Source organism: Rousettus aegyptiacus, unplaced genomic scaffold, assembly GCF_014176215.1.
Source record: "Rousettus aegyptiacus isolate mRouAeg1 unplaced genomic scaffold, mRouAeg1.p scaffold_m13_p_11, whole genome shotgun sequence".
Lineage (NCBI taxonomy): Eukaryota > Metazoa > Chordata > Mammalia > Chiroptera > Pteropodidae > Rousettus > Rousettus aegyptiacus.
The window spans coordinates 63,555,571-63,580,528 of NW_023416286.1; the positions used below are offsets into that span (position 1 = coordinate 63,555,571).

General features: G+C 35.6%; 1 pseudogene; it reads left to right on the forward strand.

Annotated features, from left to right (window-relative positions):
- The first annotated feature begins 13,256 nt into the window (after positions 1 to 13,256).
- Positions 13,257 to 14,328, forward strand: LOC107499442 (annotated as a pseudogene).
- The last annotated feature ends 10,630 nt before the right edge of the window (positions 14,329 to 24,958 follow it).

The following is a 24,958-nucleotide window of genomic DNA, read 5'->3' on the forward strand; positions in this document are numbered from 1 at the left end:
TTCATGGCCAAATAATATTCCATTGTATAAATGTGCTCCATTTTGTTTATCCATTCACTATTGATGGACATTTCGGTTCCTTTTGGCTATTGTGAATTGAGCTGCTATAGGCATGCATGTGTACGTAATTGTTTGAGTACCTGTTTTCTTATCTTTTGTATATATACCTAGGAGTGGAATTTCTAGGTCATATGAAATATCTATGTTTATCTTTTTCAAGAATTGCAAAAATATTTTTCAAAGTAGCTGAACCATTTTACATTTCCACCAACTATGTATGAGGGTTCCAACTTCTCCACTTCTTTACCAACACTTGTATTTTTAAAAATTGTTATAGACATCTTAGTGGATGTGAAGTGGTATTTCATTGTAGTTTTAATTTGCATTCATTCCCCTGCTGGCTAAATATGTTGAGCACCTTTTCACGTGCTTTGGAGAGATGTCTATTGTAGTCCCTTGCCCATTCTTTAATGATGTTGTTTGTCCTTCTGTTGTTGAGTTCCAAGAGTTCTTTGTGTATTCTGGATACCAGACCCTTGCCAGATATGTGATTAACAAGTATTTTCTCCTATGCTGTAAGTTTTCATTTCACTTTCTTGATAATGTCCTTTGAGGCATAAGTTTTTAATTTAGCTAAAGTCACTTTGTCTATTTTTAATTTTGTCATCATGCTTTTGTTGTTATATCTAAGAATCCTTTGTAAAATCTGACATCATAAAGATTACCACTATGTTTTCTTCTGAGTGTTTTATGTTTTCAGGTCTTACATGTCAAGGTTTTTTTTTTTTTTTTTTTTTTTTTTTGTATATGATGTGAGGTAGAAGTTTCACCTCCCCCTATTTAAAAAATATTTATCTTCTATCATTCAGGCAAACAGAAATACATTCATTCAGAATAAATTCTTGTCTCAAAGCCATTATTATGTCTTCTGCCTATAATGTCCTTCTTAACTATCATCTCTACCTGGGTTTATGGTTATCAATCATTCAATGTGTTGCTCCAATCCCAACTCTATTTTTATTCTTTCTTAAACACCTGTTTCTCTTCTTCACTTCCAAGCTTACCAAAATTAACACAAATAATTTCTTTTTTTCTGAACTCTCATATACTCTCTTATAAAATGAGTTCATAATTCACTTATTTATTTATCCAAATAATTATCCACACGTCCCAACATTAAAAAATAGTTACTGGGTATCCACTCTGCTAAGTAATAATCCCCATTCAGAGCCTGTTGTATTTGTACAGATGTCTTTTTTCTCCTACTAGTGTGTAAGTTTTAAAATAAGGGTTATCATCTCATTGATCTCTCTATCTCTCATTAGTCTCAGCAAACTGAGTGAATTAATGAATACGCAAATGCAATCATTTTCTAAGCATTCTACCATTGTCAATGTAAACAACTACCTCTCAATCCTTGACCCTTATGTATCTCCTGCTAACATGATTTTAGCTGAGGCTGAGGAGGTTTACAGCAGTACAGCAGTAAACTTCCCAAACTTATCAGATTTACTGCACCACCTCTCCTTTGACCCACTACTCATCCTTTCTTGGTAAAGGTGATTTGTAGTTTCTCCAGGGTAGCAACTGTTGCAGCAAGATAAGCATCAGCTATTTTCTGGCAGTAAAACCAAAGAATACAGAATTACTTCAACTTGCTTGCTTATAGATTTAATATAAATGATTTTGCCAGACTCATTTGAAGTTTTAGTAAAACCATTTAACAAAATGCCAATATAAGAAATGGTTCATACATCTTTAAGTAGTTTCCAAATATTTCCAATGTAAAGACTAGAGGATATGATAGTTTGGTTAGTGTGTGTGTGTGTGTGTGTGTGTGTGTGTGTGAGAGAGAGAGAGAGAGAGACAGAGAGAAAGAATAAGGGAGAGAGGTGCTTCTTTTATCTTACTCAAGGTAAGCAGGTTTTCAAAATTTTTTTTCTAAGTCCTCTTGAAGCAGTGGAAAGGACCATGGTAGATACAGATTGATAGCTTCCAACACAACATCTGACGTTTTAATCACATCCCACTTTGAGTACAGGCACATTGTTGGATCTTTTCTAGGTCTTTGAATTTTTTGAATTGATAGATTTTGACTACCTATTTTCTCCAAGCTACAAAATAGTCCTCAGATAGAAAATTTCTTAATTTAAATACTCTTTGCTACACAGTACTACCGGTAAAATAAAAAATCTATTCTTTGAAAATGAGAAAAGATAATGGTGGCAGGTATTCAGAAGATAAATGCTGTTGGTGTGTTGTCAAAAAGGCATGAGCTATGGTTTATTTAAATGCTATATCCGATTTAATTTAAAGTAAAATTCTGATAACAACGTTCCTGGTGGTTATGTTCTGTTTTTCTTGCTTCCCAGCATAACTTCCCAAAGCGCTTGCTGATTTCAGACAATGCATTAGATGGCAGTGTTCGCATAGTTTATAGTGGTACTTACTGCAGTGGTTTCGTTGCACAGACTCAATCAAAATATACACCTTCATTTTGGATTTTACACCATTCCTGCTCTGTCGCTAAAGCTGCTCTTTTCCCAGACTCTTTTTATGCCTTTGGTATAACTTGGGAGAAAACATAAGAATGTTCATAATTGTAGATATCCCATGACAGACATAAAAGCGTGTTCTATGTCTTCTTGAATCCTTAGGCCTTACTTAGACGATAAGAAAACATGGTAGATCATACCTATTTCTTACTCATGGGTATCTAACATTCACAGAAATACACATGGTTGCCATTTGCTAATGCAAAGCCACCCGTGCCCTCCTAAAAGTAAAGGTACGTCTTTGTTGTTAAGAAACTTCTAAAGTTTAAATCATGATCTTTATTAAAATTTGTTCCTAATTTTAAATTCTTATCCAATTTCACTGTTGTTATTGTTCTTATCTCTTTGTCTTTTGCCTTTTTATTGACTTTGACCCTTTGACTGTTGAAAAGAGAACCTCTTTTCTAACCCTTCTTGTCTTCTATTTATTTTTATCCTTAAATCCAATAAGGATAATTTGCCAGGTCCAAGCCTGACTAACTCCCTTGGAACAGAGTCCATTTGGCACATGGACCAGAAGCCAAATAATTTAATATGTCTTAGATGCCATCAGGGAAATATCTCAAAGGCCTAAATCAAGATGCCTTTTAGCATTAGGGCATAACATTCTCTTAGAAGTTTAGCTTTAAAAAAGCAAATCCCCAAGACACTGTTTTTCTCCAAATAATTGAACGGTCTGCCTTCTCCAGTTTCTACCGCCCAGCAAAGTCTGTTTTCCAGTTTTCCAGAAACACTGGGACCTCTTGACCTGGGACGGTATGATGCCATATGTTAAATCCATTTAGATTAAATTTAGAAGCATCTTTTTTCCCTATCCCAAGTGAGATAGAGCAGTCTGCATGAAGAAGATAGGCAGGACTTCCAGAACTGAGCGCTTGAGATCAGATGAATAAAGGAAGCTTTATAAGATCTGAGATTTAACCCTTCTTATTCTTTTAAGAAACAGCAGAGATTTGGGCTATACCTAATAATAATAAACAATCAGATGGAACAAAAGCCTTTTGGAAGGAGGAACTCTCGAACTATGTTTGTTAAATGAATACCATCCAACTGTGAAGAATAATATATATCTGATTATAACTATGAAAATCTTTCTCACATAAATATAGGCACAATAGATTCCCTTATCCTATTTTGTAGATGAGGAAAATGAGAATCACAGAGGTACTGTTTAAGTTCGCAGATCTAAGACTAGTACAACTTCTGACTCTTGGTGTAGTCTTTTATCATACTGAAAGCTCGACCAAATCCAATGCATTTTTTTTTTCCTGTATAGCAATCTGGATTATGTATGTGCTGTTTAAATATTGGTTCAAATTTCTCTTCCTTTATTAGTTCAGGGCAAAGCTAGAGGTTATTCGTTCTTCTGCTCAAGAAATCATTAAAGGGAGTAACTAGAAAGGGACACTTACTTTTTGGCTGGCTAAATTGCCATATTATTCCCAGGTTAATCTGAATACTTTTAGGAGTCATTTTCCTCTAGATTTAAGGAGTTTTTGAAGGGATGGGTAGAGAATTTATCTCTTAAAGAAAGACTGAAACAGAGAAATTTCCTTTAAGTGAGAGTTTTCATAAAAAAACAAACAAATTTACAAAGTTGCGATAGACTACATTTGCTTTTTAATACTCACCATATGTTTGGTTTTACTCAGGAACTAGAGGAGTAGGTTAGTGCTTATTTTCACAGATTATATAAATAACAGCCATGCAATTGCTTATTTTTTCTTTGTGATAACATTTTGGATTGTGAAAACTTAAAACCATCTTTAATTATTAATAGACACTCCACTAGTAGGACTTTGATTAGGGTCTAATACTTTGGGCTATGCGATTTTAAAGCATGGATTATTTTACAACCAGAGATAAAGGTGAATGCTTTTAGGAGTTTCAATATTAATTATTCTTATTTTTTTGTTGTCTTTTTCTCCCTTTGATTTCTTCAGGCTTTGCTTAAAGACCTATAAATCTAAAACTGAGTTTTAAAATAAGGGCCCAGCAACATCCTTTCGTAGCTTTCCTTTTTTTCCTGTACCTATCTAGATTCTTTAAAGACACCGAACACAACTTTACCTTTCTCTTTTCTCTCCATCTCAATGGTAGAAGCACAACTAGACTGCTCCTAGTTTAGGCCCTGAGGCAGGGAAGGCACTAACATTTGTGGAGTGCTCTCACGTCCAAGCACTGTGCTAACCTGTTACATATGTGGTGGTATAATATTTCAAAGTGCTAATTGTCCGGCATAACTGCCAATTCTCCCCAGCTTGGAAGCTAAATGGAAAAGCAACATGGCCGTGGGGACAATTTACAGTGGGGAACAAAGTTCTTTAGCTTATAAGTTCAAAGGGCACCATCTGGGTATGAGAGAGGAACGTTTCTGAAAAGGAATGCAGTCAGGGAGAACAGGTTTTTCTTTCTAATTTGAGACTAAAGAGATAAAGGAGCCTGGAGCCTGGAGCTGGCAACCAAGAAATCTCCAAAGTCTCCAGTTCCAAATACACTGGATTTGATGTTACTTTTTAATTTTCTTCCTCGAATTAGCAGTTTAGCAAAGGATAACAGATTGAAGTTACTTCCTTGGGATCTGTGACAAAAAGGGAACATTGAGTACAGTGGACATTGACTGAAGAATTGATTAAACATTTTAGTTGAACTGTTTCAATGTGCTGTTCGGTAGTGGTATCTTCCTATGCTTCCTCATTTGTGAGTTATTAACAAATAGGTCTCGTTTTAGCCCTACTCTTCCTGACCCTTCTTCCTTTCACTTCTGAAGACTTACAGGCTTCTGCTGTGATGACTTCATCTTCAAGGAGTATCACTTTGAGGGCTTTCTAGTCTTTGCAGCAAATCTTTGTAAGTTCCCCATTTGCTTTAAACGACACTCTTAGCTTATCCACCTCTGTGTCCTCATCATCTGCCATCTGGCTTTCTGTGTCCTGCTGCCTATTCTCTTCTTTCCACCCCTTGCCCTAGCATACCCTACCTGCAGCACGCTCCCCTGGGCTTCAGTACTTTCTCTGTGAAGTTCTCTGGCAAAATGCGGGATGAGAGGGCTTGCGTATTTCCTTGAGAAAGTTGTCATTTTGGAGTATGTATACTGCTAGGAATCCTCCCTACTTTCTCTTTCTGCAGAAAAGATGCCCAACCCCTTTCCACTTGCTTCCTGAGTGTCTAATTTTAAAGCATGCCCGTAGCAGCCATCTTCAGAGAGGCAGTGACCACCAGCTACTGAGATTGCAAAGGGAGATAGAAGCTTTAAGCCTCTATTGCTCAAGATATGTTGGCTACTTCAGTGGTGGAATCACAATGAGTGAACTGTGCTAGAAGGTAGAGTCTTAGGTTCAAGCACAGTCAGCCCCTCATGCACATGTAATTATGGATAACAAATCAGTTGTCTCTGTGTCAATTCTTCATCTGCAAGATAGATTTCTACTGCCAGTGAAATGAGATTAAAGATGCAAACTTTTTAAAGATGAACATGCTTTTAAAATGAGGAGTAGTAGTAGTATTCCGCAGAGATACTGTGATAAAAATATTCACTATCTTTTATTAAAGATGAATAGACTCAAAATATATGTACTAGTTAGATTGGATGGTGAAGCAAATCTATTTTAGAAAAGTAAATTTTGAACTGTTTGACATCTTCATGTTGCATAAGTTATTTAAACCAAACAATTTTTTTTTAAACTGAGCAAATCATGTTGATTATAAGTCAGATTATGTTCTTTGAAAGTAATAGGCAATTAAAAGTTATTGTATAAGAAAGTGAATACAAAGAAAAATGACCGTTGGATTCTTGCTACTTGATAAGAATTCTTTTTTAGTTTTAACCTTTAGAAAAACTTATCACTTTTTGTTTTGGCTGGTGACAATCAAATGCAAGAAAACAGTTTTAAAGAAAAAATTTAAATAAATATTTCAAAGGATATGCAGATCTATTTTCACTTTCACAAATGGAAATACTGCAAAGTTGATTATAGCATATTTATTTCATTCAGAACAATCCCAGTTGAATCTTTCCTGATATACAATAAAATGCAATTTAAATGAAAAAGTATGCTTTCACGTCCTATGTGGCCTGCATTTCAAAATTGATAGATTATATACATAAACTTTCCTACCTTGTTGAAAATGATAATCAAATTGTAAGTTTGTTCCTTTTCAAATGTTGTAATGTGGCAGGAAAATAGTAGAAGAATTGGTCAGGGATAAAGGCTGAAAGATCAGTGTAGTCCAGATAGTTGCGACATGTGAAAGGAGGAGGGAAAAGGGTGACTGCAGGAAGAACCACCTTGTACTTCTGTAGGAAAATTACAGAAAGGGGGAAGAAAACCTAATTTGCCTCAGAAATGCAAAGCTATCTCAGGACTCCATTAACTACATTACCGGGATGAGATTTAGAAGTATCACATCTCTCATTTCAACCCCACTACAAACATTTGCAGAACTGTGATAGAATTTTAAAGCTATATGCATAATGATGTAAATATTTCAATTTAGAACTTTATATCTGATTAAAGACAAAGCACTCACTCCCTTTCAGTTTGTCCTATGTACTGTTGTCTTTGGTAAATATTTTTATCTTTTGTGCAGGATTATAAATAACTTTGAGATAAGAGAACCCTCTGCCTGCTCCATCTATTGTTAATTATACCTCTATAAGACTTACTACGGTAGCTTGCTTATTTGAGGGCTTAATAAATACTTTAAATTAAAATTTAATAAATGTATCTAGTTTACATGGTGTTTGATTGCCAACAAAAACTATAAACACATGTCACAACAAATAGAATAATACTGATTTTAGAATGAGCCAGGCAAACGCGTACATAGGCAACTGAAAAAAAAATGTAGTGAAAATTTAAAAAAAAAAAATAAATACTACTTTTAAAAGACAAATCTTGCTCTGGGAAATACTAGAAGAAAGTATCTGCATATAGTAGAGATTTTCAGGTGTCTCTTTTTCCCCTTGTTCCCTGCTCTTCAGGTCAATTTTCAGCCTTTCTTCTGCCTTGTTCTGTCCTCAAGAAATAGAGTGTCTATGAACATTCATGTACAGGTTTCTGTGTAACCACAACTCTTTATTTCTCTGGAAAAAATGCCTAAGAGTACAATTGTGTTGTGTGGGAAGTGCATGTTTTGTTTTGTATGAGAGTTCCATTTCTACTTTGCCCATAGCCCTGTAAACATTCTCTTCATAATTCTTTGAGTTAGCCATTTTTTTTCTGTTGCTACCAGATTTGGAGAAAAAAAAATGCTGCAAATATAAGCAGTCTCTAATTTCTGTAAAAATTGTCTAGCCATAGGCTCTTTGTATATAAATGCGTAGGCCATTTTAAAAAAATTTGCAATAGTAATCATAGGACAAGAAAGATGAACAAAGAATAATTCTTTCCTCATCTATCATAAGAAATCAGAGATAATATTATTTTCTGAAATTTATAAGCAAAAGTTTCATTTAACTCTGGCTATATCTATTAGTTATTATCTTATTAGTTATATCTATGACCTATTATCATAGGTTATGTGAATTCTACATAATGAAAAATAAAAATATCAAAAAGCTACAAAACTTGAATTAACAGTAAAAATGAGAATCATCCACATATATCCTAAAATGTGGCATCAGGAACATAATTGACATTGCCTACCACAATTGCATATATTGTTAGAAAGGACAGAGAAAATTCCTCATGTCTAAGGCATGATCCTGAAGTCGTGGGATATTCTGAGCCTCTCCTGTAATCAAAGTGCCCATCATTAATCATTCATTCATTCATCAATGTATCCTAAAAATATTTGTTGATTATCTAGTATGTAAAATGCACTGTATAGGGAAGTAAGTTTTTACTTCTATGCTCCAAGCTAACTCTCTGAAGACAGAGTAATTCATCAGAAGTAGCTTGGGATAGCATCCAAACTCTCGTAAATGTGTTAGCAAACTTTAAAATAGGAACTCTGTCCCTCGAATTTAAATAGCTACACAATTCTGCATGATGACATAAAGGAATCAGGTAAATTCACCCTAAAATAAAAGCTATATTTTGTAAGGTATCGGAGGCAATGGTACAAGAAAAATATTGATTTAAAATTAATATTGACTTCATCGTGCACAGATGACACAAACCTAGACACAAAATTGCTAGATCTTATAACATTAAAATCATTGCCCTACAAATACTGAAAAGTATGTATTAGCTTGATATAAGATCAGAAACTTGACGTGTTATGTTCAGCCAAAAAGTAACATAGATAAGGAAACTGCTCAAAGATAAAAGGAGATACAAATACTATTATTACTCTTCAGAATGCACAGGAATAGAAAGTGGGCAGGAGTCAGAAAGCATCAGACAAATTCAGCCTCTAGAAGTTTCCCACTGCCTGGGTATCCTACCTGCCTCCATCGCTCTCTTCAAAAGAAAAATAATAATAATAAAGTAACTGGATAATACCACCTTTACAAAGTAATCGTAGCCCTTACTTCACCAGATTGTTGGAATGGTCAACATGAGATGCTACAAATGAAAATATGGTTAAATACATGCATAATACCTATGTGAACAAATAGGAATGGTCAACATGAGATGCTACAAATGAAAATATGGTTAAATACATGCATAATACCTATGTGAACAAATAGCATGATTTTGATAAACAATTATTCTTATTAGTTTTCCATTTATTAAAATTTTTGGAAATCCTCTTTTGAAATGATATTATTATAAACATTTTTTATGCCTCATAAAAGAATCAATCTATTACAACGGCATTTCCTTTGGGTCAGACCACCCTTCCTTGGTTTAATCACCTGCTTTATTTGTCAGACAGCTTCGAAACTAATTCTAAATTTTTCAACAAGTTCAGTCAAGTCCTCAAAGAAGAGAACATTTGCCATTACTAAAAATATTTAAAAGAATTTGCCTTATGTTTTTTTCCTATTATATTTATTATGTTGAAACATAGTAGTTGTGTCCTGTTTGCCTTATGCTTTTAAGTTAAATTATACATATATCTTAAGTGTAGAACTTGATGAATTTCACAAAATGAATCCATTGGTTAATCACATCCAAGGTCAGGAAATAAAACATAACTACCACTCACTCCAAAGCCCCCTTTTAAAGTGCCTTCTTACAGTCATTAACAATTCATTTCTTCTCCAAAGGTAACTACTGTCTTTATATTCATCAACATAATTTGTATAGGCAAGATTACAAAGAATGTATGCTTTCTTTGTGTTATTTACTCAAAATTGATTATTATCCAAGTAGTTCATTTTCACATGACATTATATTGAATGAATATTATGAATATGTCTTCACTATCCATTATAGTGGCTTGATGATCATTTGAGAATGTTAACCAGTTTGGGGCTATTTCAAAGGGTGTTATGGCATAAACATTTTGTACATGGGTTTTGATGAACATATGTGTGCATCAGCCTTGAGTATATTCTTAAGAGTAGAATTGCTGTATCAGTCGATATGTATATTTTCATTTTCATTAGATACTACCAGCTTTCAAAAATGGTGATACTAACTTGGACTCCCATCATTAGTTTGGGTTCTAGATTTGTTTTTTTTTTTTATGTATTACTTAATTTCCAAACATAAGATGGTTCGATAGTGATTTGACTGTTACTGAGTTCTAGCTTTCTTTGTAGTTAGAAAAGATATTCTATCTGATTAAAATCCTTGAATTTTTTTGCAACTTGCTTTAATAGACCTGCATGTGCCAGTTTTGGTAACTACTCAATGTTTACTTGAAAAAGAATGTATATTTTGCAGTTGTTGGTGCTTTGTTGTATATTAAGTCAATTTAGTCAAGTGTTTTAAAAGTTTCTTTCAAATCTTTTATAACTTATAATGATTTTTTCATTTGATTTTTTTCCTCTCATTACTGAGGTAGGTATTTAAAATCTCTCACTATGACATTTCTACTTTTCTTTATAGTCTGGCATTTCTGCAGCACACATTTTTTTGAGGTATGTATTGTCACATGCATATAAATTTAGAGTTGTTTTATCTTTGTGGAGAAATGTGAAGGGATATCTTTTTTTTTAATGTCTAGTAATGCTTCTTCCTTTAAATTCTGCTTTGTCTGATAGTAATTTATAGGTGCTAATTTTCTTTAGTGTTTGTCTGTAATATCTTCTTTCATGCTTTTAGTTTCAACTTTTCTTTGTCCTTTTACATGTCTTTATAAATGTGTCTTTTAAGCAGCATTTATTTTGGATTTTTAAATCTTGTTTGATAGTTTTTTTCCTTTTTAATTTAGGGTATTTAGTCCACTTATGTTTGTGTGGTTTTGTTGTTTGCTTTCAATTTTTTATTGATGTGAACTTGCTATACAGAGAGATGTATCTCAATTATATGAGTTTTTATGTGTTAACACCCATGCAAACAATATTTCATTAAAAATATAGAACATATCCATCATCTTAGAAAGTTCTATTGGCCACAGGCAATCTTCACTCCCATAGACAACCTTTTTTTTTATTTATTTCAGCACCATAGATTAAACAGATGAATTATATAGATGAATTATACTGCATGTAAGCTTTTGTATATACTTTCCTTTGCTCCACAGGATAGATATGATACGTGTTTAATATGTATCAATAGCAAGCATATCTATTTTTATCGCTGAGTAAAATTACATTGTATGATTGTTTCCTGTTAACATACAATTGAGTTGTTTCCAGTTTTTGTGTACTATGAAGAAAGCTATTATAAGCACTGGTATGTACATACATTAATTATTTCTTTGGGGAGAAATACAACAGGGTGAAATTTCTGGGTTATAAGATAAATATATATTGAATTTTAAAGAAATTATCAAAAAGTTTTCCAAAGCCATTAAACTGCTTTATACTTCTACTAGGCCACTTATATGTAATGTAATCACCAACACTTTTGACATCAAATCCGTCATCTTACTCCTTGTTTCTATTTGCTCTACCTATTCTATGTCTCTCTTTTTTTTTTTTTTCTTAACAAATTTTAGTGGTTTGCCTAAATGTATTTTTCTTTGCATTTATTATACTTGGGGTTCATATTGATTTTTGAAATGTGGCTTGATTTTTTTAAATTATTAATTTGAAGACTTTTTGACTATTATGTCTTCAAATATTGGCTCTCTCTTTTTTTCTTGTTTTCTCCCTGGGACTCTAATCACACATATATTAATTTTTCATCTTGTCTCATATTCATTTAGTGTCTTTTCTTTCTTTTCTAGCTTTGCTTTCTATACTTTAATCTGGATTTTTTTTTTTAGATCTGTTTTCCAGATCATTTTCCTTTCTTCAGTTGTGTCTAAACTATTATTATACCTATCTATTGCATTCTTAATTTTACTTTATCATAATTTTCAGTTCTAGAGATCTCATTTTAATCTTCGTTTGAATAGATTTCAATTTTCTTATTGTTTCAGTATGTTCAGGGTGCTATAAAAAATTCCATAGACTAGGTGGCTTACAAACAACAGTGATTTATTTCTTATAGTTTTAGAGTCCAGGTAATCTAAGATCAAGGTGCTGACAGATTTGGTGTCTGGTGAGAGTCACTTCCTGGTCCACGGATGGCTGTCTTCTCATCATGTCCTCACATGAAGGAAGGGGCAAAGTTTCTGGTTGGGATCTCTTTTTGTAAGAGCACTAATCCCATTCATGAGGGCTCCACCCTCGGGACCTAATCATTTCCCAAAGGTTTCACCTCCTAATCATGTCATATTGGGTATCAGGTTTCAATATATGAATTTTGGGAAGACACAAACACTTGGTCTACAGTACTAATAAAATTATTCATTTTGTCACATGTTTCTTGAGTTATTGTAAAGTCTATGGCTCATAATATTATTGTCTATCTTATATCTGCACCTGTAATCTATTTTTCCTCTAGGTTCTATCTCAGATTGTTGGGTTAGCTTCTCTGTGCTTACCTTCTCTCCAAGCTATTGGCCCCTCAGTCCAGGAGTCCAATTATTTAGTCCCCAGTCTTGTGAGACTGTAGAAAACTCAACTCAACTTCTCTGTCTCTTTATATCCACTTTCTCCGAAAATGCTCAGCCTTTCTGTCTGTACTGCTTTGAAAGGGCAGATAGCTCAAGGGAAAAGTGGCTCAAAATGTGAGGCTTATCTCAATGAGTTTATCCTCCTGTTGGGATCTTGGCTCCTTGAGTCTGACTGCCTTGATAGCTCTTTAAATCTTCAAGCAGAATCTTGAAAAGTATTTGGTTAAACTTGTCAAGTCGTTCTTGGTGGGAAGGCCAGTATACACCAGTCTATCACAGCAGGATGTACCTTGAGTTTTTCCGGCAATGCCAAATGACTTAATAGCACAGAATCCCCGCAGTTGTCCAAAGGCCCATGTAACTTTTAGCTTCAGGGCAGAGGCAAACTGCTATCAAGAAAAACCTGGTCATTTTATCTCTTCCTCCTACTCACAGACGTAGTGTTGCTCGGTGAGCGCGCCCCTTCCCTCCTCCGCTCCCGCAGGTCCACCGCCACCGTGGTGTATTAGAGGCAGCAGGGCTGATGGCAGCATTGGCTTTTGCAGCGGTGGCGGCAGCAGCACCGGGCTCCGTATTACATCTCAGCGGCTGAAGCCATGGCGCTTCTCAAGCCATCCAGCAGCAGCAGCGATGCAATAACTGACAAATACACCTTAGATTTAAGCACATTCCTCCATTCCAGCAAAGCCCCGCAATATGACCGGGATGAGCTTCCTGAGCTGCGAGGTATTGGAGGGGAACTTGATGTCCCCCTTCGACCAGTCGAAAGAAAGATTGGGCTGAAGAAAGATTGGGTCTCTTAGACGGACTACCCGGAGGTGGCCAAACACTTCGAACCTCATGGATTCTCTAGCGACAAGGCTAAGGCAGGGCCCCTCTGAATGGCTGGCTTGGAGGACCTGGTCAATGCCTCAGAAAATGGCAAGGAGGATGCCTTCTCCAGGACAGATTGTATGGTGGAGAAAATGGATGTGAAGGAGTTTGACTCTGAGCCCCTGTTAAGTTTAGATGACCAGGAAACCATGCCCAATAAGCTATTGGCCACGTTGGATGAGACATGTGATCTCTTTGACCCCTTGGTCTAGGAAACTAATAATGAGCTCCCTCAGACAATGAACCAAATTAGCCATCTCAGAAAGTTTATCCCAAACCAACCAGGTTGTCCCCTTTACCTTCCTGCAACCTCTTCTCCTTTTCCCAGGGTGCCTGCTCTCCAGTCCAGATCTTTGGTTTAGTTTTAGTTTGGTTTAGAGCTAGGCAGCTACGTTGATATCTCTGAAGGAGATAGAAATCAGATTCTATTGCTTACATTGCCATGATCCCTCAGTGCATAAAGTAGGAAGACGCCACTTAGGATAAGGATAGTGGTATCTGTGTGAGCCCTAAGTCCTATCTGGCTCTCCCCAGCATAGCCCTTCTACCTCCGGAGTCTCTCCAATTAGGACTCTGCTGTCTCCAGATACCCTTTGTGGGTCTACCCGACCCCAAACCCCATGACCCTCCTGGAGAGAAGATGGTAGCAGCAAAAGGAAGGGATGAGAAACTGGATAAGAAGCTGAAAAAACTGGAGCAGAACAAGACAGCAGCCACTAGGGACCGCCAGAAGAAGAGGACAGAGCAAGAGGCTGTCACTGGTGAGGGTAAGGAGCTAGAAAAGAAGAATGAGGCTCTGAAAGAGAGGGCAGATTCCTTGGTCAAGGAGATCCAATATCTGAAAGACTTATTACAAGAGGTCCACAAGGCAAGGGGGAAGAAAGGGACCTCCTAGTTAAGGTAGTCTGTGTTCGTACATAGGAGGCTTGCTCTAAAGCTGTGTGTTGTAATAAATAATTTTATAGTGAAAAAAAAAAAAGAAAGAAAAATCTAGTCAATTGTTCTTCCAAGTCAGCCATAAGCAAGGCTCAGAGCAAATCAAAGAAACATGTCTTGGCTATCCCAGCTCCCCAGAAAGAGCAGGAGCTTGAAAAAATCTACTCTAACAAGAAGGTCTTGTCTTTGCATGGAAATTTTAAACCTCTGAATTTTCACATTTTTCCCCTGATTATTATATTATAGAGATATTAGAAAACATGAGGCAATCTCCTCACACCTAAAGAGAGAAGTGGAGATTGGTATAATTATTCCATCAACTTGGGAAGTGCTCTTAGTTGTGATATCTTAAAATCAAACCCCTTTCCTGCCCCAAATATGCACACACACACACACACACACACAGACACACACACACGCCCACCCCCAAAATCCTCCAAAATTTATACATGTAAATTTAAATTTACAGTACATCAAAAGAAATACCACACGCTATTGCTTCAACTTTAATAGGCCTGAAATACTGCAAGAATCACTTTCACTTTTGAATTTTCAGTTCTTTTTAAGAAAAAGCAAAAATAAAGTTAGCATGAATAAAACACTAAACGTGCACTTAACAAAAAGTTGATTAATCACTGTAATAAAGCAGAATGACAGAATTAGAAAATAAGTTTATAAAGACATATACGGTTCACTCATTTCTTTTCAGTTATAATGAATTTCATCCTTTACTGTCTACAATTCATGTATTCTAACTTTTGAATTTTTTATGATTAACCTCAAAATCTTTAGAAAGAGAAAACGCAGCAAAAACAGTATACTGTGAACACTTTAATCATTAAATATACTTTTGAAACAGTAGTTACCAATATTTCAGTGCCCACTGTTTACATAGCAACAGTGTTATAATGCATTTCTGCTCAAGTAATTTGATTCTTCTTTTTAAAAATCAGGTCTTGTTTTAATTGTGGTAGAGATTTCACTGTTTAAGCAATCCTATAGTTGATACAAAAAAAAAAAAAAGAATTCCTTTGGTAAAAGACAACTCTTTCTTTTCACTTATGTTTTCCAAATTTGGAATATCCATTATTAATTTTTAAAAAGTGAAATATTTTAGAGCAGGTATACATTATAAGTAATTCTGACACCCTATTTAAAAATGAGTTGTATTTGAGGTAATATAATAGGTTTTTAAAAAACAATTAGAACTAAATTAACATTTGGCACCTATAACCCTTTATAGGTTGGTTGTCAAGAGAGTGACTCATAGGAGTATCTGTCACACTACGGTTCTGAGAGGCAGTCCTCAATACTCTGCATGCCCTTAAATGTTGCAATAATATGAACTCATTTTAATCAGAAGTTTAAACGTCGTCTTCTGGCAAGTTCTCTATATTCTCATTCTCTTTATTCACTTTCCTTTGGTAGTTGTCTAAAGCCAGAACCCTGCAGGTTATTTTGCTCAGAAATGTTCAAGCCACACTGCCAAAAACCTTTTCCTACAGCTTTTAAAAAACCATTTCTCAGATGTATAGGAATTCTTATTTGTAGAAAATCTGCATGAATCTAAAATTAAACACAACAACAGCAATTCATGTTGAAAAGAATTTATAAAGGAGGAAACCATGGCAACAGAATCATTTATTTTTAACTGCACCAACTCTTATCTCTACCTTCACCCCAAAATAAGCACACTTAAGCCATAGCTTTTCGATGCTGTCTTATTTCCACTGTAATTCTGCAAGAGTCAAAAATAGCAACAGGAATTGTCATATTTATATCACTAAGTACCGCGCAAGCCGTGCTTCTCTTCATATTTACTGGTTCACATTAGCCTGCAAATAGGTAGCGCATCCGGCAGGGCCTATGCTATGCTAACCAACGGGCTCTCTAGTGGGAAAATTAAGGTCCTGATTTAATTACTCAAGGATTTTTTTTTTTTACATCTTATCATAAGTGAGCTGACCACACAGGGCAAGAGCTGATGTAACTGCAGCATATTTCAACATAGCTTACCTTGCCTCCCAGGGACCCTATCTGTGCATAGTACCTAGAAAGCTGTTTTTTTTTCTATACCATTGCCTGATCTTACTTACATCATCATGCCAGAACTTAGACTTATAATGTAGATGCTTTTCTTAAGCAAAGGTTTACACACATTAGGGAAAGACTGTTTTTGTTAAAATGTCTTAAAAATGCTTATCAGAAATTTTCACATGATTGATAACGCTGAAAAACATAAGCCTATTTTCCTACAAATAATTTCAAAAACAACTCACTTTCAAGACATGTGTCTGAAAATCAAGTAGCCTCTTTTAATAAATATCAACTGATTGGATGTGGTATGTGAAGTGTGTCTTTTCTGATTTCTTTGTCTCTTTTGATTTCTGTTAGCTCAGTTCCATAAAGAACTTAGGGTGCCCAAAGATAAGGATTCGTTCCTCATTGATTCAGTTGAGCTATTCATTCAGAAGAGCCCTAAGAGAAACACAGACTTTAGTTTTGAAGATCAAAGACTTGGGTAATAGAAATAGACACAAGAATATATTTGAAAGCATGAAGGGCATTAACCCAATATGTCAATTAAATCACATGGAAAATTAATCTTGTATTTTTTGAAATAAATGGAAAATCTGATGGTTAAAAGAATGCTGGCCCACTTATCTTTGTACTACATCCAGAGTTAAATAAGAAACTGTAGAAAGGCTGTCTTATACTGTTACTTCAAGAGAAGAGCAGAAGAATCAGATCCTTATTGGTTTATTCTAACTTCTTCCTTATTTAGCACATTTGCTTCTGTGGCCCAGTTCCTAGAGTTTCCCCAACCCCCTACTTCCTACCTCTTGAGGTTGGTCTATAGGTTAGTTTGCCTGACATTGTTTCACCGAAGGCTTTCCCAGGTATGAGTCAAAGGTTACCAGTGTTAAAGAGAAAATCACAGGCTGAAAATGGAATCACCTGTGCTAAAGCCCATGACACCTGAACCTACTCTTAATACCGGACCTAATTGCACTTTCAGCCCCTCCCATGAATGTGACCTTAAACCACTCAGTCTGGAATTTCCCAATCAACTCTAGTGAGGTAATCTGCTTAATAAGTCCCCTGCTGCCCGTCCATCTAAAGGAAGGAGACTTGTCTGAGACAATCCTTTCTTTTCTTCTGCTAATACCTTCCTTGCTCCATCCAGTTTCTGCCTATAAAAATCTTTCATTTTGAACAACTTCTCTGAACACATTTCTATTTACTAAATGGGAGGCTGACTGATTCATGAATCTCATTCAACGAAGCTAATTAGATCTTTAGATATACTAAATTTTGTTCGGTAACACCAGATATATTTGCATAAAAGCTTTGGCAAATTCTTACAGAGATACTTCAAAGAATAGGTATTTACCAATGTCATTAAGTGCCCCTCGTTTCTCTGAAGTAAAGGAAAACAAGAATAACATTGCTTAGAATTATTTCTTTGAAATCAGACAAAGCCAAAGGTTTATTGTTTTTCAGCTTCAGTACAGAGAAATAAAATCTTTCTCTCTTTAAAGGAATCATGAGGAGAAAAGCAGAAATATTGTACAGTTTCTATATTTCCATAGCTGCAGTTAGTTTATTTTCTGTGATTGCTTCTTTGTTGCCGACATTTCCCATTTTTTGTAGTAGCTCTTAGGATGTATTCAGCAAGCATTAATTTTGTCCCTACAAACTCTGAGTCACTGCCTATGATCAATGGTAAGTGTAGAAATCGGGCTGCAGAAGCACAGAGACATGAGGGGGTTTGGGTGTTAATAAGGTTTTGAATAGCCATCTTCTCACCATCCTAGGGAGACACACAAAAAGAAAGGTGCTCATTCAGCAAGACAATGATAGTAAGAGCACAAAAGTAAAGAAAAAACAGATTTTTTAAATTATATTTTATGGAATATTGCTAAATGATCATCCTTGAAACAAACCAATTTTAACAGTATAATTCAATGAACAGATAAGAAAAAAAAAGATGATACTTTCTGAGACTATTATCAACTTTGTTGTCAAGCTTTATCAATTTGGATGTTTTTGCATTGAAGGAATTGCTAAGAAGTCTAACAGTTTCTATTATTTGGATATGACATTGGAAATTTATTAAACTTATTAAGTAGGTAAGTAAGTGGGAGGGGAATTTTGAAATGACTGAACAAATTGCTAATAGGCATTCAAAGTACACGTAATCTTGGGAGGATGGAAGTGTTTAAACTCTTTCCTTTGTCAGTAAACGCTGTAATGAAGAGAATGGTGAAGACAGCACAAGAAAAATTGAAGACTTGTACTTAAATATTTTGTTTATAGACGATATATTCTTCAAAAGATGTTTTAAAGTGTCTGATGCATATTGGACAACAATAAAAGTATGTGAGGGAATCAAGGCAAAGGGAAAAGCAGGGAAGAACACAGCTGAGATTAAGGTAGAAGAGGGTGAGAATGCAAATGATGAATGTCATGAGGTGCTGCTCCTTGCCAGGAGAGAGCCATGGCTTTGCCCTCAAGCTTTCTGGGCACTATCCTAACTAGGAAACAAGCACTTATGTGATTCACATTGTTCATGAACTAAATGCACAGCAGTCTTCAGAAGGAGCATAATTATTCCCAGCACTCAGACTCGAGAGAAATTTCTTCCTCCCTCGGGTCCTCATAAAAAAGTCAGTGAGTCATCTAGTGAGGCTCCAAGGAAGCATCCTCACAGGGGGCTGGGGGCATTTCACAGAGGAGCCGCCTTCCATCAGGTCCCAGGGGTCTCCTCACATCCACTCTGCCACTCTGTAAATGAGGTCACTTAACCTCTCGGTGACCAAGATACTTCAACTGGAAAACAAGGGCCTAGGTGACCTCTTGGGCTCCATCTGGCAGTAAATTCTGTTTCTTGGATTCTGATCAGTACAGTAGGTCCATAAAAAGCTCTTCTTGTTAACATTTTTCATCTTAGAATGACAAAATATTGCTGAAATAAGACTGGGTACATGTGTTTGTATATATGTATTCCAAGTTTTTACTCATAGAGCTACTATATTAGACAAAATCCAGAAAAGAAATAGAATCCACACCAGTAATTTGAAAAGGGAACATTTAATAGAAAGAATTATATTGACTGGTAGCCGGTGAGTAGCTACTAAGAGGGGATAAAGGAGAACTCAGAGAATACCCTTGGGCTGAGAGACAGAACTGGATGTGGGAACACATGTGGAGGGGCCCATCTCTCTAATGCTGAGCTGTAGACTTCACTGGAGACGGTGTGACTAGACCCAGTGGATGGCAGAAAAATCACTGGGTAGCCTGGGCCAAATTTGGTCATAGCCAGCTGGCAGGGGCTGGGGAGTAGGGAAACCTAGGCAAGGACTGGCATTCAGAAAGTCTTCCACTAGGATCCCAGCAAAACCTCCTGGAGAGCATGCGTCGTTGGATCTCACACACACACGCCTCTAGCATCTACACCCCGGGATCCAGAAGAGAGGAAGCAACCAAATCGAGAAAAGTTTCTTATTCTGGTACTGTCCCACCTCTGACACCCTCTACTGGTGTCAAAGCTTACCATGATTTCATCTGGCAAAGGAAAAATCCTCAAGAGTTTCAACTCTGGTATCGCAAAGTAGGGTTCTGAAGTAAGAATTGGGAGCTCAGGGGCAATAAATCAATAATTGGCATACTCACCTTTCCCGAAATCGTTACATCCCAAAATGTGTAGGGTGCATTGACAAATGCTCACCACACATTTTATGCTACAATATATAAAGCGATGCATTTTACACAGTTCAAAAAGCTGGATAAGAAACTGAACCAAAAAAGGTGGGGAGGGGATTCCATAGAAAGTTACCTCACAGCATGATCTGATCATAAATTCCTAACTGGGCAGGTCATGGTGGGTAGTCATACCCTAGGCCTATAACTTCTTTAATGAAAGGTTTTTAAGCCAGTCCTGTCCTTTGTTCTTGTGCATCTAGGTTAACACACATTTGAAATGCCAGAAGTAATACTCTTTCAGGTATTACTGAATACCCTCAAGAGACCACAGAATTTTAACTATCTTGTAATCCAATCCCCACCTTGCTTTCTCCAATTTTTCTTACATCCCTTCCTTAATTTCAAATATATAAAAGAAGCTGCAAAACTATTATTCTCCAGAGCATTTGAGGTCTTGCTCCCTGGCATTTGTCAACAGTTTGGCTAAAGTAAACTCTTAAAAAAATTCTCTACAGGTTTATACATTTTTTTATATCAACAAAACAGTAGCAGTAGGGTGTAGGGAATTAGTAATTTCTCCAACAGTTCCACAGGCAGTTGACAATGACCATTTGTCAAATAAGTATATCATATTGCTATAAGTTTGTGATTTAGACCATCACAATATCACTCAGTAAGCCAATAATCATTTGAAAAAGGAGACCATATTGAGGGTATATGTTAATTTATTTAGTCAGCCAACAAATATTTGATGAGTACCTACTATATGCTAGGGATGAAAGATAACAATTCAAAAGCCCCAAAGGTTGTATATACAGTGAAGTGCTGTGAAGAAGGTTTGTAATTATGGAGTGACTTTACCTACGCAAGAAGGTTGGGAGAATTACTTCAGGAAGTGCAATGAAGGTGACCTGAGAAAAGGAATTAGTTACCTGAAGACAAGGTGTACAAAGACTATGTTGGGAAGGAACATACATTCAAGGACTGTGTGTCTGAGGTCTGGGGATCATGGGAAAGGAGCAGCAGGAAGGTGAATTCTACAGCTGTCTGCTTTAGACTTCTTTTGTACCATTAGCTCCCCTGGGTCTCGAGCCTGCTGGCCCGCAACTGCAGATTTGGTCTTGCCAGCCTCATTAATCTTGCGAGTCAATCCTTATAATAAATCTCTTTCTATGTGTATTACATGCCCTATTTGTTATGTTTGTCCGACGAACCTTCTAATAAAGATTTTGGTAAGTAGGAAAACAGGATACTTCTTAAGGATTTAATCTCTCTCAGTGGTTCTCAATTGGGGGGCAACTTGGGGACATTTGGCAATTTCTGGAGACATTTTTCGTTGTCATCAGTTAATGTGGGTGATATTGGCATCTAAAAGGTAGAGACCAGGACATACCTTTTAAAATGAAAAAAGTTCCTCACAACAAAGAATTATCCCATTTATATTGTCAACAGTAGTAAGTTGAGAAACCCTGCTCTATCTGAATAGATAGCCAAGGGAGCTTTTTCAGTAGGGCTGGCAGTGAGGGATTGGCATGGGGTGGTAAGAGGGGGAATCAGTGAGAGTATTTTTGTGTGTGCATCTGTTTCAAAAATTTCTTGCTCTAGAGGAAAACTATAGTCAATAGAGTGTGAAATCAGTCTCAAGAAATATTGTTGTCAATATTAGTTTCCCAAAACCTTAAATAAACTTTATTATCTTTCATTGTGTTATTATTTTTAAGTCATAGTTATAAAGATTCTGGACCGTATCCCTCAGAAAGAAGGAGAAAGTGGGTACCAGTATTATTCAGATAGCTTAACATGGTAGGAAAAGTTAAGACATGGATTATGTTCATCATTCAGTTATCTTATTCAAATGACATATTATAGATTTCTGTGAAATCAAGGAGTCAATTTCTTTTCCATTGACTTAACTTTCCTATTTAAAAACATTTTCAGGTAAGAATGCAAGAAATTCCCCCAAACGCCCACATGGTTAAGTGTTACTGAAGCCTAACTCAACAGGAAGTCATAAATATTCCAGTGGAAAGGTAATGAAAACTAAATTCTGAGAATTCTAATTTGAAGCCAAAATCCCTTAGGTAAGATCTAAAGAGAAAGGAATGTGATTGCTGTAAGAAGATTTTAGTATTTCAGTGATAGATGTAAAAATTAGGAAAAAGTACATTCAGATATCATAATATGTCACATAGTACGTCCACAGGACATTCAGATAGCTTATTCACTCTACAATTTGGAGCCCATACAGTTAACTCAGGAAAGTTAACATTTTAATAGTTGGTCACCTTTTCATTGAATACTTTGTCTAGAGATCATAAAAACTGTAGATTACAGACATACTTCTATAAAAAATATTTGTATTAAGATTTTTAAGAGTTTGTTTCCAACTCTCTTTAAAATGAATTACAAATATTGAAAAGTCTTTATTGAAAAGACTTTAACCAGACTTTTTTGAGTATTTGGCAAACACTTAATTTTCTTCCTAAATTCTGACTAAACTAGGTAGCTTGCCCCCGCCCCCAGAACTAACTTCATCAATGTACAAGTTTTCACTGTATTTTCTTTGTAGCAAGTACTTCTTTTGATCCTGTAAACTAACAGAGGGAAAAAAAATGGTGGATCATAAACAAATGCTAAACAGTCACTGGAAATAGCTAAAAGTGAAACTGTCCCTGAAATAAATATTTAAGTATTTCTATCTTAATGCAAATGAAAAACTAATAATCTTTGTGCTGCTAGGAAATAAATAGCCATAAAAAAATATTCCTTACGTAGACAAATCCTAGAGTATTTTAATTCAAGAGATTCCATTTGTTCTCATCTTGGTGTAAAAGTGTACATCACTCTTTGCTATGTTGAGCAAACAAACAAACTAGAATATTAGAAAGGAAAGCTTGTGAAATTCAAATCATATGGTTGTAACCAAACAGCAGTGTGTATTAGATTCTTAGCAGTTGATATCATAAAGACTAAGTAGTATTTGGGACTTAGAATTGTATATATTTAGTATCTAAATATTCAATTTAGAGGGCTTCTATATACATCTTTAAAACTATGAACTGCCTGGCTTCCTCATCTGTTCTTGAGTTGGCTCCGATACTACGTTTTACTCCCAGTGTTTACAATAATTACCTTTCACTCACAATCTTGATAAGAGAAATTGTATTTCTTTGGAGATGGAAGCAATCTAGATAGTGGTTAAAAGGAAGTGTTGATGAACACACAGCTGCAGAGGTGATGTCTGCAATTTTTAATGACTGGCCTGCAAAGAATCAGAAGCACAATTTATAAAAGCACTGACCTTCCTACCTCTTGCCACATCACATTTTAAATCAAAGAAAACAAAGATTTTAAAAGAGGGAACATGTGGCCAAGTGTTCACACTGAAGTCCCTGAAATCAATCTACTCCACTGGAGGGCCCTGTACATGTTAGAGTATTTTCTTTCATGTTTTGTGTTTTTATTTTTGTTTTTGTTTTTGATACTTATCCTCTCTTTGCCATATAGTTGGCTGATGAACTATTTTCAAAGATTTATATGACTTTGGCTTCTGTATTCCACAGAAGAAAAAACCTTTTGTTATAGGTAGTAAAAATCAAGCCAAACAGATAGTCGGAGTTGTGATTTGCCAAAGGTCAAAGGTCATGACAAGTGAATGACTCCAGAGGCCTTAAGGTCAAAGGTACAACTGGAATCCCATAACCTCCACTGGGCTTTTTACATCACAAGGGAGAGCTGTGCTTTTCTAACTTCTGTGAAGGAATCTATAGGCATGTTCACATTTTTCCTTGAAAAATTATTTCAACATGATTCTGCCCATGATTATTTTTCCCCTTGAAACTAAGTGGCATGAAATAGGCTTTCATATAAATTGATTGTCTTCTTAGCCTTTTCTTAGTATTCTACATTGGCAACCTAGAGGAGGAAGACCTGAGATTAATATGTGTTTTTTAAATGGAAAATAAGCACATTTTTTAGAAGATCAAAACTCAAACCAAATAAGTGCATTTATCTTTTTTGTTATTTTCTTTTTCAATACGATGTGTACTTATTGGATGTACCTAAAAAACTATTTTCCTTGAAAAAAATTACCAACAGCAATAGTGATCTTTTGTGCTTTCCATTTAAGGTATATCTTTATGCTAAATTTTTAATACCGATCCAAAATAAAGTTTTGTAACAGAAACCATTCTGGTATTAAAATTTTTATTTTGTTTTGTTTTGCTAATTTAAAACAAGTAAAATTTCAGTGATGCCAGGGCTACTATTTAGGTCAGAATGTCTGTGGTAGATCCCACAATATGTTAGTAGCTGCAACTAGGTCTATCTCATGTGAACTGGAGGAAAAATGCAGAACCTTACTTTTCAACTCCATTGGTTTCTAACCTCTCATGAGCACTTAATTCCTCATAGAGAAGGAAATAGTCACGCTATAGAATCCTGTGGTCCATGAAGGGTAATTGGATAACATCTTTTGAAAGATTTACAAGGCTGCCAAGGATTTTGCCAGCTTTAAACCTGATTGATTCAGTGTGAAAAGATCTGAACAATTCTGACCTAAAAGTTTAAAGACAGACCTTTCCTGTGAAAGTATAATTTAAAGCCTGTAATAAAATTGTATTGGAAAACACCACATTGAAAAACACAGCCATAAATTGCAAAATTTAGTATTATGTTAAAGGACAGTTTTTCCTCCTTAAACCCTCTGAAAGATCCCTAATTGTTCACCAGATACTTTAATAATAAGGTGTTTTTATTTTGCATTTTTTTTTTCTTTTCCGGAAGAAGTCCCTAAACAAAGGCAAAATTAGCCAACTACTTTGCCTCCCTAACCAAGATGTTTGACTACTTGGTTGTACATACAGATGGAATTTATACAACTT